Raw genomic sequence first — 6300 nt, forward strand, 5'->3', positions numbered from 1 at the left:
AGCATTAAACAAAATATCTCCCAGGGAAACTTTCATTTGGTTAAGTGAATTGGTGCATTAAAAGATTATAGGATGTTCACACAACATTCAAAAGACAATGTATCACTTGCTGAATGTGACTGAAGTAGAAATAGAAATAATTTCTTTATTAAATATTAAAGCATTCAATGTGCTAAAATAAAAGTTACAAGTGGATTTAAAGGTTTTTGTACATAGGGGCCAGCTAAGAACACGTTTGGTCAACATTTATAGAACTTTTTCTCCCAACCAAATTAATGTGAAATCAGGTTTGATTTTTGCTCCTCTTTCTCCAATGAATTATTCATTTTAAATCCCTTGCTTAGGCTATGCTCCTTTGATAGTGAAATATGTCATGCTCTAGAATAAATTTTGCTGTTTCTTTTAATGGAAGTCCAAAAGATTCCTTTTGATTTTATTTATTTAATAAAAAAATTATTTACCCATTACTTACTATGTCACTATCAGGCACTGTTAGAATGCTATACAAACATTAATTAATTTAATATTCATAACAACCCCCTACAATATGAGAGCTATTATGATTTCTGTTTTACAATTGAAGAAGTTAACGTACAGAGAGATTGAGTAATTTACCCATAGCCACTAAAGCTAGTTAGTGGTAGATATGGAATTCAAACTCCAAGAGTTTAGCTCCAGATTTTGTGTTCTCACCCTCTATATACTAGAAGCCAATTTTATTTCATAAGAAGGACCTTATGAATAGAAAATAATTTAACCTAAATTTCATCAATTCAGTTTGTTAGTGGATTATCAGTTCAGATTATTAGAGATTAGTGCAATCCAGAGTCAAAAATATAATTTATATTGCAACCAAGTAAATAAATCTACACACTGACACAAATGTAGCTGACACAAAATTTCAAATTAAAATGACCCTTACTACACAGTCTGCATTCAATATTGTATATTATTTTTAAAATGCTGCTTATGACCAAATAATTTGCTTTGACAGTATACTAACACAGTGGTTCTCATATTTGGCTTCCCATTAAAATTGGGGAGATTTTAAAACTAAGGGATGCCTAAACCCCTTTCCAACCAATTAAATTAGAATCTCTGGAGAATAGCAGTTTAAAAAGCTATTCAGGTGATACCAATAAACTGCCATGGTTGAGAATATCTGCACTATTGAGTCAACACACTAAGTTTGAAATGCTCTGGAGTAGATGAATCTGAAAAGATACATTGTTATTATCTCCAGTTGAATACAGGAATTTTGAAAGACAGGACTTTTGGATCCCTTTGCAACAGCAAATCAGTTTTGCATAATATAAATATCTATTAAATTCTTGAAATGATATTAAAATATTTTATTTTTATAAGTAGCTTACTTTTCATTCTCTAATCTTGTTTATATTGTTCCTTGCCTAACATATCCTCTGTCCATTGATTCCTTAAAGATACGTAAACCCAGGACCTCTAAATATTACCAATTAGTGGATTCTAATCAACAAGATCTTATTTAAAACGTGCAGTTAAATTGCAGAAAGAGAAAAACCTGCTCTTTGACCAAGGTTAGATTCAGATGAGTGATTTTTTATTCTGACACAAAACATGCTGCCCAGTTAATTCTATATCCATGTTTCCTCCTTTTATCCACATCCTTTCCTCCCCTAATCATGTGATTGCCTCCAAATGGAAAATTAATTTAAACTTTGGAATTGAGAAGTTAACTGGCATATTGAAAAAGTGCTGTGGCTGTCAAGTCTGATGTATAAATAAAATAGTTCTTAAAAAAACAAAAGACCAAGGTCGTCTTCTGACCACTGAAAAACGGTGGAACTGAAATATGGTTCCTCTTCCACGCCATTCTGAAGTGAAAGGAAGCCACTGACTAAATGCATGTCCAAGATTGCCTGATGGGACAGATTGAAACAAGTTGAGCCAGACATTTGCCTTGATGGGTACAAATCTCAGATGTGTTAACATGATTTTTTCTTTGTCTTTGTCTTCCTGTCTTTGGTTCTTTTTCATTATTGCTGTTTCATAGTGTTTATTCTCAAGTGGCAATACTTTAATTTCCCCAGTCTGCTTTCTTTAGGGCATTCCATGGTGACTGTGTCAGTTCAGTTGACCATGTAACCTCACCTCTTAGGAAAAACAGTGGTCATCATTGGCCTACATTTTCAGTCTTCTTTTGCTATTACTCACCAGCCTGGTCTCCTCTTTCTTAAATCCCAGTCGGCCCACTCCAGGCTGGTTTCCTCCTCCCCTAAAGTCTACCACGACTTCTGACTTGCCACGTTCAATGTCCTATTTTCAGTGGAACCTCTTTTGCATAATGTAGTACATCTTATTAATTCAACTCCTCTAATTTGGAATTTTTATCGAATGCATTAATCCAAGCTAACACTTTCCTTTGCCCAATGTACAAAGAAAGGGTTTGGTTGGCAAATTAATAACAAAAATACCACAGCTAATGACATTTTAAGCCTAATTAATTACACAAACCATTTCAACTGCTATAATTTTTTATTAAGATGAATGCTGTTGATTAGCTCTCACAAGGCCAAAGCAGTTTTCTGGAAGGATCTTTCTTTAAAAGGATTTTGTAAGTGCTATTTCACCTTACTATAAGTTGAAAGTAGAGTTGCTCTTCTAAGTATTTCTTTAACTTATACATGTCTTGACCCTAATTGGTCCATCTCAGTGATGTTTAACTGCATTTACAAATGTTAGCTTTTAAGTCGTCACTTATTTTTTAAAGAATTATTCCAAGTAGGAATAATTTTATTTTGTTTCTTCTTTTTAGCCTACATGGTGAAAAATAGTGACATTTTTCAGAGGAGCAGTCCCACATATATCCCCCAAATATATGTACATTTTTTTGGTAATGTCAGTTGCATTGTTATGAACAGGAGGGTTACAACCAACTTTTTTCCTGACTGACAAGTTCTGAACTGTCTCCCAAAACTTGAATGTACTTGGCGAAGGGAAAAAAAAAAAAAAAAAAGAGGTGAGCCAGGCTATTTTGTTTTTTTGTTTGCCAGGTTTGTGAGAATAAGGTGAGGTAAGTCAATAGAGACTATGTTAAGGCAGCAAGAAAATACATGTTGTGACTTTGTTACATTTTGGGTTCACACAACTCTGTTCTCTAATCCCAGAATAGCTCTAAGGAAAACTGTAGATGCGTGGGTGGAATCCCTGGGTGTTATCTAATACATACTTGCCATGAGCGATTGGCAAGACCGCAGGACACCCGGAGATTTTGGTTTTCTTCCTACCTGGCTGCTGTTATCACATGTACCTATGACTGACCCTGCTCACTGCCCTTCAGACGCTCTATTACTGTGCATGTTTGAGGGATCTTCCTTAGCAAGAAACAGATTTCTCCAATCACCTCACTTTTATTATGGTGTTTAAGTAAGACATGCAAACCCAGAAACATTGGTATTTAATGCTCTGTTGCGAAAACCAAGACTAAGAATATATAGGCGTATCGAACAATTATAAAGATGATGTTAGCTTTACTGTTTTGATGTATAATATAAGTAGGAAGGTGTTTTGGTTTGCTAAAGCTGTCAGAATGCAATATACCAGAAACAAGTTGGCTTTTATAATGGGTATTTATTAGCTTACAAATTTACAGTTCCTAGGCCTTGAAAATGTCCAACTCAAGTCATCAATAGGACGACATCTGGACTCCGAAGACAGGCTGCTGGCATCTGGGACACCTCTGTCATGGGAAGGCATGTGGCCAGCATCTGCTAGTCTTTCACTCCCAGGTTTTGTTGCTTTCAACTTCTGGTTCCAATGGCTTCTCTCTGAGCTTCTGTGGGGCCTTTCCTAGCTTCTCTGGCTTTTCTCTGTGAGCTTCTCTGAGCTCTCTGAGATTTTCTATATGTGTTTTATCCTCTTATAAGGACTCTAGTAAATGGATTCAGACCACTTTGGATGGGGTGGGTTACATCTCAATTGAAATAACCTAATTAAAAGGTCCTACCCACAATAGGAGTGGAATAAAAGAACATGACCTTTTCTGGAGCATATAACAGCTTCAAGCTAACACAAAGGGTGAGCCACCTCTTTTGGTGGCATTTTAATATCAGAAATACTAGAATAGCAGCAGAAGCAGTTGGAATGCTGCCTCATCATTAGAATGTGAAATACAACTTGACAATTTAGTTTTCTTGTTTCCCCCACCCGACAGCTGTTTCAATTCTTTTATTTTGGTTTCTTTGGGTTTGGTTCTTAATCACAAATCAAGCCACATTAAAGAAGAAAACTTGAAATATCGTAATCTAAGGAAGAGTTCCTCAACACTACTGACATTTCACAATGAATAATTCTTTATTTGGGGAGGACTATTCTGTGCGTTGTGGGATGTTTAGCAGCATCTTTGGCCTCTACCCAACAGATACCAGTAGCATTTCCCAGTCATAACAATAAATATAATTCAAATCACCCCCAGTTGAGAGCCACTGATCTAAAACATAGAGATATCCATGCTATTGAATAATAAAAGGCTCTTATTTTTATAACTATAATCTGTTTCCCATGTTCCTTCAAAACCAAAATTGCTATTGAAAATTTTTTAAGAGAGTAATTTAATGTATGCAGAATATATATTATTCTATTTTGCATGCACTTCATCATCATTACAAATGAAATTGAACTTTTCTCTCCATGTCAATGTTGACAGCTTCACTAACATGCTCCCAAAAGACAGAAGACACTTCTGATTTCACTTTGCATGGGTCCCAGCACATCAGTCAGAGATGGAGCACATGAATATGACTGACGCTCTTGATAAATTCAAGGCAGAATAGTCTAGATCATTAAAACTATCAATATTATTATGCCTATTTCCTGGGCCTGTCATTTTACGGTTTTGACATTACAACTTTAAAATCAGTTGCAAGGGGCGACGGGTGCGGGGCGATTTCCTCCCCGGCCGGCCTCCTGCTGCGGCGGGGGGGGGCGGCGAGAAGGGGCGGCACCCGGGCACTCCGCGCGCGCCCCCCGCCCCCGTCTCCGTCCCCGTCCCGGTCCCCGGCCTCCCGCTCCGGGCCCGCCTGCCCTCTCTCCTTGGTCTCCGTTCCTGCCCCACCGACCTGCTGCCGCGAGCTCCAGAGTGCGGCTTCCGGGGCTGGCGGCGCGATGGGCTGCGGGAACTCCACCGCCACCAGCGCGGGCGCGGGCTGAGGCTCTGCAGGAGCCGCTCAAGATGTAACAGAAGAATTAGTAACAGAAGACGACAAGAGGAGAAACTATGGAGGGGTATATGTTGGCCTACCATCTGAAGCTGTCAATATAGTGACCAGCCAAACAAAGACTGTACGAAAAAATTAGAAGAAAATATATCTTGAATTAGTAATCAAGAGCTTACTCATCAAGATTTGGAAGACATTTGGCTCTGCAGGACATTATAATGTGCACAGACATTTCCAAGGAAATTCTAAACAGTCAAGCCTCCCTTCTCCAAAAAACAAAAAAGTTTGGGTATATAGTTGAAACTACAGGCACATGTTAAATGTTGGGGTAAAAGAAGGGAATTGGCTAGACAGTATATTCATTTATGGAACTTTCCACTGTTGACATTTAAAAGACAAGTTAACAAACTGTTTTGAAGGCTGTGTTTGCCCAGCCTGGTCTGCTGAGTTCCAGCAGTGTTTTCTCCCAGCCGTCCAACACAGTTCACGGAGATCATGCCTTTTCACTGAATCTTTTTTGATAGTTTTTATATATAACAAAAGCCTTATTCTATTTATAACTTAAGATAATAAGGGCCTATAAATGAATTACCCATATAGAGTAATGTATTTATCTTTCACTATTTCTACTTATTATTAATTTTTAGCTGTAAAATCATTAAATTGATTGGTATTGTGGTTGCTTTCCCTTTTTTTCTATTTGGTTTTGGCTCTATTTAAATGTCAGAAAATTTTCTTTACCAGGAATAATGAATTACATTGTAACGTTTCAAAATAAGCTACTTAAATTTGCATGTCATATGCACATTTTGATTAAATTCCTATTTTCTTACTCAAAGGCTTATGTAAGTATAGATACTTCCTAGTCATTGACTCTCCCACCCTACCTTTGTATGATCATGACATCTCTTGGTGTTAATTCTATACTGTTTTCAAGGATTTGTGATGGATGGTTAGTGGAATGTTTGGAAAAATCTTTATTTGTTTTGGACCTTGTGTCTGTAATTAATACTACAATGTAAATTACTTGATTTACCAATGGATTTCAACAATTAAACCATTTTTATCCCTCTTTAAAAAAAAATCAGTTGCAGATAGTATGAGA

General features: G+C 37.0%; 1 pseudogene; it reads left to right on the forward strand.

Annotated features, from left to right (window-relative positions):
* Nucleotides 1-5142: 5142 nt before the first annotated feature.
* LOC119528806 lies at nt 5143-5334 on the forward strand (annotated as a pseudogene).
* Nucleotides 5335-6300: the final 966 nt, after the last annotated feature.

This window comes from Choloepus didactylus, chromosome 3 (genome assembly GCF_015220235.1).
Source record: "Choloepus didactylus isolate mChoDid1 chromosome 3, mChoDid1.pri, whole genome shotgun sequence".
In the NCBI taxonomy this organism is placed as follows: Eukaryota; Metazoa; Chordata; class Mammalia; order Pilosa; family Megalonychidae; genus Choloepus; species Choloepus didactylus.